The 8,601-nt window shown below is 45.4% G+C and overlaps 2 long non-coding RNA genes across 4 annotated transcripts; both read right to left on the reverse strand.

Moving 5' to 3' along the window:
- Window positions 1-986: 986 nt before the first annotated feature.
- Window positions 987-1,857, reverse strand: LOC123085880 (uncharacterized). Its single transcript, XR_006440069.1, has 2 exons — window positions 1,715-1,857; window positions 987-1,335 (listed from the first exon to the last, which is right to left on the reverse strand). It is a non-coding gene; the product is annotated as an uncharacterized lncRNA (long non-coding RNA).
- A 9-nt stretch (window positions 1,858-1,866) lies between these two features.
- On the reverse strand, window positions 1,867-4,920 carry LOC123085879 (uncharacterized). Of its 3 annotated transcripts, none has more exons than XR_006440068.1 (5): window positions 4,440-4,920; window positions 4,093-4,345; window positions 3,842-3,979; window positions 3,133-3,197; window positions 1,867-2,630 (listed from the first exon to the last, which is right to left on the reverse strand). It is a non-coding gene; the product is annotated as an uncharacterized lncRNA (long non-coding RNA). The 3 variants fall into 3 exon arrangements; XR_006440067.1 differs by having other exon boundaries at window positions 1,867-2,404; window positions 2,492-2,630; window positions 3,842-4,345; XR_006440066.1 differs by having other exon boundaries at window positions 3,842-4,345.
- Window positions 4,921-8,601: the final 3,681 nt, after the last annotated feature.

Consider the following 8,601-nt stretch of genomic DNA (forward strand, 5'->3'; position numbering starts at 1 on the left):
ACTGTTTCCCTACATTTTCAGAAAAGTTCAGAGTTTCAGAGTTCAGTGTCGTTTTTCCTTCGTCAGAGTTCAGTCACGCGTCGACAGTGCGCCTGGCGCATTGCTCATAGCCCCTCCTCCCTGTCGGTGGCACGCTGGCCCGCCCTCGCCGGCGTCTTCTGCGGCGTCGGGACCTCCCTTGGCGGCCGACAGAAGGCACCCTATGGCACAACGCCGTTCTGCACTGCCCAAGCCACATGGGAGCTCCGTGTGGCCGTCTCCCTTGCCAGCGCACGCATGCAGCACTGTCGTCGTGACCGTCTCCCTTGCCAGAAAACACATCTAACTGAATTTTGTTTGACTGAACAACATATATGTATGAATGCATCTGCATGAAACACAACACATATCAACTGACAATTCATGAAACACATCATATATCAACAAAACTACATATTGTACGTTGGTGCAGCCACTTCATCCAGCCGTCGTATCGGGGCACCCATCCGCACCACAAACCGCCACGCGCGGTTGCATCTGAAGCCGATTCCTTACTTCGCCATCCCCGAGGCACCCGACAACCTCGCCTGCCGGTGATGATCACACCACCGCCTCCATAGTGTAGCGGCTCTGCTCCAAGAATGCACACAAAAACTCCACGAACAGTGGGGCGGAGGGCGCATGAGACAGCTCTTTAGAAACGGCAGGGAGGCGAACGAAAAAAGACAATCCAGTCGCACGATCCACACCAGTTGCCCTCGAATCTTTTGTTTTTTCCTCTGCTGGCGTGGTGGTCCTGGTGTATGCAATTTGTACACGGAGACGTATCCCAGGACCTATTGCCCAAGTTTGAGGATCGTATTGCCGTTCTATTTCCAACTTATTGTCAGGACTGTATTGACGCCATTCGCGATTTCTAGGATGGTTGTGGACATTGCCACCAACTTCCAGGACCATAAGTGATTGTGTTTTAACGCACGCATAAAATATTATGATGATTCCATTGGTTGGGTTTCTAGAGAAATAACATTGCACTAATTAAATTTTGGTACACCAGTATGTGGTTATGCTTTGAAATTCTATGGATAACATTTTGGAATGACCATATTGATCAATTCAAGAAACTAGTCTATAAACACTAAAGCCGAAGTCATTCAGATGTAAATCAAGCTATAAGCTTGCAAAGAGAAGCATGACCATTCTACAATGTTTATAGATTATTATCATCCTTAAAAAAGTCTAATGGAAAAATGAGATAAAAATAGAGAAAGAGGTCAGCACTGAGTAATGAAATGAAAGACAAATCTGTCCAACTGAGAACCTCTCCCTCATGTAGTCAGTGGCCTTGAAGGGGATCTGCATATCATAGGATCAACTGGGGATTTGTTAAAACATAGCTATGTGTATCCAAATAAAGAGAGTGCTGGAATAAGTAGGTTACAGTTTGGTTTAACCTAATAGGCTTGCATAAACACTGCATATAATTTCAAATGAATAAAATATTTTTTGTAGGATCAAGGAGAACATAGTTGGTTAATCTTCAGAGTAAGTTTCAGCTACAGTAATCTGAAGGACCATTAAAAACTAATTGTTGTGGTAAGTAACTAAAGAGGTGCAAGTATAGTTAAATTCATAAGATAATAATGGCATTCATGATAGCATAATTTTCAGCTGTAATTAAATTCAGCTCATGCTTCCCGCTGTCATAGTTGGTAATTAAATTCTAGCTGCTTACCATGCCCACAGCTCATGCCTCTCGATGTCTTCATCTTTTTCGCGGCACTACTCCTCTAAAATTGGGTTCTCCCAGCCGGCCAAATGTCAGTCTGCTGTTGTAGCTCGTACAGCCGCGCAGCTGCCCCTCCGCCTCTGGCACCATCTGTAAGACCGGCGTCATTGCCACACCAGTCATTAACGCATACCATATGGAGACGTCTGCTCGACGATGGAGAACACGGAGGCTATGTAGAGATTCATACAGTCGGAGGTTTAAATGGTAGATAACTGATACTTCGTGACCTTTCCAAAACCTACTAACTAAAGTTGTGTCGTCAAGAAAATGTTGTGTTAGAAAATCAATATCAGTCACCCATGAGATAATTTGATTGCACGGGAAACAGAGCATCATTTTTGTAGACGGAAGGAGGAAATACCAAATCCAGTCTTTACTAAAATTGGGCATGCACTTTCAGTATGAAAAAACTAAAGCAAAATATGAAAGCTAGCGAATCTCAGTTCCTAACACAAACATCCATCGGTAAAATATGTAAAAAACACAGAAGTAATACGACATAACCAACAGTGCGCAAAGAGATATACTACAGATATGATGTTCGTCAGTCAAGTAGGAATAGTACTTGCCTGGATATAAGAGGATTCTCATTGTGGTTGTTTCCTTCTGTGAGCAACTGATGGGCTATCTCATCTGTATCATCCCAAACAAAAGAAACTGAGCAAGAAACTTCCTATTGATGTTGTTCAATCCATCAAAAAAGAACCGATGTTGTTCAACCTTAACGGTTGTAACTTGTAAGTTCATATATGATCAAAACTAAAATGCAACCCCATCCCATGAGTGCAAGGAAAGTGGCGGACGCAGGAGCTGTAATCTGTCAGGTGATTATAAGCGTTTTCCATGTCTTGTTGGTTTCCTGCTCCATCAGAAATACAGTTACAATTACTGCAAAAATGAGGAAAATGCAGAAGCATGTAGTCGATACACATGCAAGTGTAGCATGTGAAATACCACTACAGCTTACCTCGCCGGACTGAACTATGATCTAGAGACCTTGACAGAAGTGCTCGGATTCTAATTAAGATCTCCAGCTATTGACTAATTCAATCAATTCAAGTTGTGGGTATTGTACAAATTGCAGGTAAATATGTGAGCAAAGGTTGTCACAGTCCAAGTCCGTGTCCTTATGTAAACAAATCCTTGTAAATGTGTGAACAAACTGATGGGAGGTAAAATGGAACGGTGTCTTAAAAAATTGGAAACCAAGTTCTTAGCCCAATTTCCCTTTATCTTGTTTTTACCTTGCTTCTGCTAATAAAAAGATTGTTTTCACGTAAACAGTTCAAATGCACACTCTGATCTTTTCCTAAACCATCTCGCAATGACAAAAGAATTGCATTCAGAGAAATCACATTTACCTCAGCACAACACCCTGATCAAATAGTCATCTCCATCAATGTAGACCAACCATCATGCAAGGCACCTATAATTTACTTTGTTATCATCACAGCATGGAAAATCTGACGTGCAAAGAACATTATACTTGCATAATCTAATCACCGTAAGTAGAACAATATTCTTCCGCGATCTCAACATAAATTCAATTGCAACAGAATCAGAACCGACGCATCACAGGATAGATCAAACAATTCCATGGTAAAGTTATTTGGAGCGAGTGTTTTTTCAGTGGGATAAGTGTTCCATTTGGAGTGGAATTTTGAGATGCCTGCACGTTGTACTATTTTCTGATGTATTATATCATATTCTTAGAAGCTAAATGTAGTTTGAATATAAGACAAACACCATGAAGCTACCTATCATTATGCTTTGCTTTCTCTACCTGCAGCTTTGTTTTCACCTCAGATCCGTAAGGAGGAGTGCAGACAGAGAATTGTACAGAGGGAAAATATTTTCAGACACACTTGGCTTATCACCAGACAATCCATCTAAGTATTAGCACAGAATGTGGAACTACAAATCACCATCTCCACTCCACCAGTAGTTCAAAATCTCTCGGGACTTTTAACCTGACACAACATATGCTAATATACCTATACATGTATCAGTTGTAATTTTAGCTAGCTAGGAGCAGAGGTAATTAGGAAGTAAAGCTTGTTATTGTTGTACCTGGAACTAAGGCCAGATGAGAAGCACCGCAGCAGCTGTTCCAATTTTGTTTTCTCTGTTCAGAGAACAACACTATCTGAAGGAATTGCTGACAGTTCCAGCGCTTCGTTCAACAGACCAACCACACAACATGGGTGTCTACAATCACAAGAAGGCAACAATATCTAAACTGACGTACTTCGCAACAATTAGAAGGTACATAGAGAAACAGGGGACAGAAAAATAACTCAAAACAGGGGTCAAGGGGATACACATCTCTACTGTAGCCGAAGCAGGCGACATTGGACAGCTCGACGGCTGTTCTTCTACCTTCGGCGAACTCGGCGCTTCTTCTACGTCCAGCGAACTCGGCGCTTCTTCCTGTGGCGAACTCGGTGTCGACATTGGATGCTTCGTCCAAAATTGACCTGATGGAGATTCGAGCCGAGGACCCTCCCTTCTTATAGAAGCCAACAACAATCCGGGCTGACAGCTCCAATGATTTGCGTTGGACAAGGACACGGACTGGAATCCATCCAAATCGATTTGTGTTGGACAAGGAGACTGCAATTCCATCCAAATCATACACGAGAGCAGATGCAGAGGTTGAGAAGGTTACGTCGGGGGAGGCGGGAGAGGACTGGCTATGGCGGACAGGTCATAGCGGAGCGTGCTCGCCGCCGGCGCTGGCCGACGGCGTACCCAACCTGAGCTGTGCCCCCTTCGCAGCGCCAACAAGGTCTAGCGCCCTTCTCGCGCGCAAGCACGGCAGCCGCCTTCTTCGCCAAATTCCTGAGCACGGCACCGCATAGCGGCATAGGGACAGGTGCCGGCACCGGAGCAGCAGAACGCAAGCGACCCACTGTGACGACGCAGGGGGGCTGCAACAGCTGGTCCAGCGTAGCCACAAGCTCATCACCAAAACTATTCTTTGCCCACCGTGCCGCGCCTGAACATCTTCTCGGCCATCTTCTCCTGCTCCGTTGCGGCTCCCCTTCTGCTCCGTCGTGCCGCCTCTTCTGCCACAGCTCCGCCCAGCTCCGCCCTTCACTTGTCCGCTGAGCGTTTGGATAAAACGTATTTTTTTAACGAAACGTAGAGACGTAGCGGTCAGAATAGAGAGAGGGACCAAGGCCCAACTGGATCACAGCCCATCTTAACGAGAATGTACCGGTCAATCGAGTTGCAGAGACAAAATTTAGTGCCACCTTAAATATGTTTTTAAAATTCAAAATGAAAACATAAAATCACGGGAAAAGGCGCATTGTGACGGTGAACCCATGGAGTCAATCCGTGCTTTATTATTAGGGAGAGATTATTATTATTATTATTATTATTATTATTATTATTATTATTATTATTATTATATCATAGAGGTAGCACACTCAACCGATCTCACTACAGTATGTGTGAACAAAAATATGCAATCTGGTTTGCGAATAACACACGGTTCGTTGATGAAAGTCATGTGCCGACCAAACACCATCACCCCGCCCATGATCAGAGTCGTGCTTTTTGATTGGCCAGAACCCAAACCCCACGGATCGTACGTCTGCACATTGGATGTTCCCAGATCGAACGGCGATCCTCATGCCTTTCGACAACACATGCAGTTCTAGTTGTAATTTTATTTTTATGCACAAAATGCATGATAATCTCAAAAAATGTCTTAAATATAGCTAACGATGCCTAATATGCGCCAGAAAATCAAACCCGTGGTATAATGGTGTGTGGGGACCCCGGCTCAAAAGTCGTGATCACCGAATGCACGTGTACAGTGATCCCAGAGATCAATGTTCACTAAACACACAGAAGCTGAATAACAAGAGTCTTACATCCATACATACCGTATTACACAAGTAAGACCATTATGGTCGAGTCTTGATTATAACATTGCAGCGGAAATCTTCGTCGATAACTTGGACCCATGCCATCTGCCTTAACCCTACAGGCATTCTGACTGGGAAGCGTCCTAGCTCGCATGTTCGTCACCGAAGTATTCTTCATCATATCATGTTCTTTCATGCCTGGCCAATAAAATAACCAGTGGCAAGCCAATGAGTACTTTGAATGTACTCGCAAGCAACCCAAGGGTGATAACAGAATAATTATGCAAGGCACTACTGCTCATTTGGCATTTTGGCGGAAAGCTAGTTTTTCTCATGCAAGTATGATCAACATTTATCAAGGATATGAATGTGCCTGCAACAAGTATCAGGAGGTTACAGACATCACCATCGAGAGAGAGTTATGAACATCTCATGCTCAAGCTCATCGTGACTTCCTCACGAATCACGTGAATAGATTTACCAAACCGTGTTGTTTGTCAGAAACATATGGACGTAGTCTAAGCAGCACCACCCAACTGTCCTTGACCGTGGACACGGCTATTCGAATAGTTTTACACTCTGCAGAGGTTGCACACTTTACCCACAAGATCCGGGGAACTTCCGTGTCATCCACGACCCGCGGTACCTCAAGTACCCGGGGTAAGCACCCGATCACTATCTTTCCCTAGACGACACTAACATAGAGTCCACTCGATTGGCAGTAACCCCCGTGCCCAACATTTTACATCTTAAAATTGTGGAGCCTTGCTCCCATTTTCATCACATACCACAAGCACGAGGTACCAACAGTGTGTCCGGTGCCCTGTGAAGACAGTCATGGCCGTCCTACCTGGCACGACCCCGTCTCGAGAGAGCGCAACAACAACTCTCCCGTCACTAGTAATGCGGGCTCCAAGCTAGTATCGGCCTAGGTAATCAATAATGCCCTTTCCCATATAAGGGTAGAGTGGTTGCGCATGTATGGTTGGGACAGTCGACAAATCTTAAATCTAATCCATCTCTGTAAACAACACTTTTATCGAGTCTCGGTACACTACCTCTCCACCAAGTAGTGACCTAGTTCATCATCATCTCCCAGGGGCATTAGTGGCACCCACTGGGCTGTTTGCAAGTATGTCAAACCACAGTTGTTTCTTTCCATGCATAACCCTGACCCACTTTGCGTAGCCATCTACTATAGCATATTTCTACAACCCACCAACACAACTCTAAGCAAGGGTAGAGTCATGATCAATGCAAGTATCAATGGAGTATGCAAAGAAGGCAAGCCTAGAAAGGTTGTCATTCAAGATATATATATCATGCACTTGATGAAACAACGAAAATGCTATTATGATGAAACATGGTTCATCATGGTCAAAGGGCTGCTTGCCTGGTTCATCAGAGTCTTGAGATCTTCTGGTCCTTCTCTAAGTACTCCGTCTACTTCGGCAACTAACGTCGGAAACAATCACAATAAGCAACACAACAAGGCAAGAATAAATGTGCTCTAAAAATATGAAGTTGACTTTTATTGGATACCTCTGGTCATATGAGGAATGACCAAAGTGATTTCATTGGAAGTGGATCAATGGATATTTCTAAACATGTTGATATGATGGAATCAAGGGGTTTATGGAATTGCAAGAAGTGTACAGAAACATATTTTTGAAAAATGAGCAAAGGCACCCATTTAACAAAGGATGATTTTAGAAGCATCTAGGAATTGGTTTCACTGGATTTGGAGTTGAAATGATTTTCCTATGAATTTGAAAAGTTGACAAATATGAAGAAATAGACCATTATTTGAGGTGATACAGAAAGTATTAGTAAAAATGTTCAAAAACTAAGTTTTGAACTTATAGACACCTAGGATATTGAATCATGGAATTTGGATCAAAAATGGGCTCTCTGTGATTTTCTAAAGTTTACCAAAGGAATGGAAAATAGGATTTGCTAATTATTTGTGAAAGAAATATTTCTGTAAAAATGCGCAAGTAGCAGCATGTGATAGGGAATGAATTTAGAAACTAGTAGACATTTGAATCATCAAATTTGGAGATAATTTGAATTGTTTATGGATTTTACAAGTTTACAGAAAAAAAGAAAAAGAAAAGGGAAAGTGTTTTACCCTTATCCTACGCACAGGGCGGGAAATAGCAGTGGGCCGGCCCAGCGACTCGGCTGCACGCGTGTAGGGGCCACGTCGGAGGCGTACTCGCGCCAGGGCGTTTTCGCTGCAGGGAGGTGCACACAGGAGAAGCTGCCTCCACTTATGCGCGGGCCCGGCTGCCCGGTAGCTTACAGGCGGGCCCCGCCTGTCGGGTTCATCCCCAACCTCCTGCTCGACAGAGCAGAGGTAGGGGCGGTGTCGACGGCATCTTTCCAGCGTTGTAGGGCATCTCTGGCGATGCTCCGCCCACCGGCATGCTCATGGGACCCAGATGTGTCCAACCGTGGGTGGCACGGTCGCCCAGGGGCACCGGGTCGAGCAGGGCGTCGACCGCGGCGGACGAGGCTGACGGTGGTGATGGAACTCCATGGAACAGCCACGGGGAGGAGAGGGAAAAGCATGGGAGGGGCTCGCGGTGATGGTGGTGGTGCTCTAGTGCGATCCAGAGGGAAGGAGGAGGAGAGGTGGGCGCGAATTTAGGCGGAGTCCGGCTGCTCGGCTCCGGCTATGGGGAGCGATGGAGGGCTCGAGGAGTGGAGTGGGTTGGCCCAGGGAGTGCGCGGGAGGGAGAGAGAGCCAAAGGAGTAGAGAGGGGGCTCGGGGGTGGCCTCAAATAGGAGGGGCGAGGTGCACAGCGGGGCCGTGCACCGACGAGGTGGTAGCCATCACTGGAGGCCACGGGACTGCTTGGCTTCGAGTCGGGGGTCTTCCTGGGCGTGGTCTACGTCCAGGGGAAGGGAGAGAAGGAGCGGGGGAGCGTCAGGGCAGCGCGCGTGTGA

The sequence above is a fragment of the Triticum aestivum genome, chromosome 4A, assembly GCF_018294505.1.
Source record: "Triticum aestivum cultivar Chinese Spring chromosome 4A, IWGSC CS RefSeq v2.1, whole genome shotgun sequence".
Lineage (NCBI taxonomy): Eukaryota > Viridiplantae > Streptophyta > Magnoliopsida > Poales > Poaceae > Triticum > Triticum aestivum.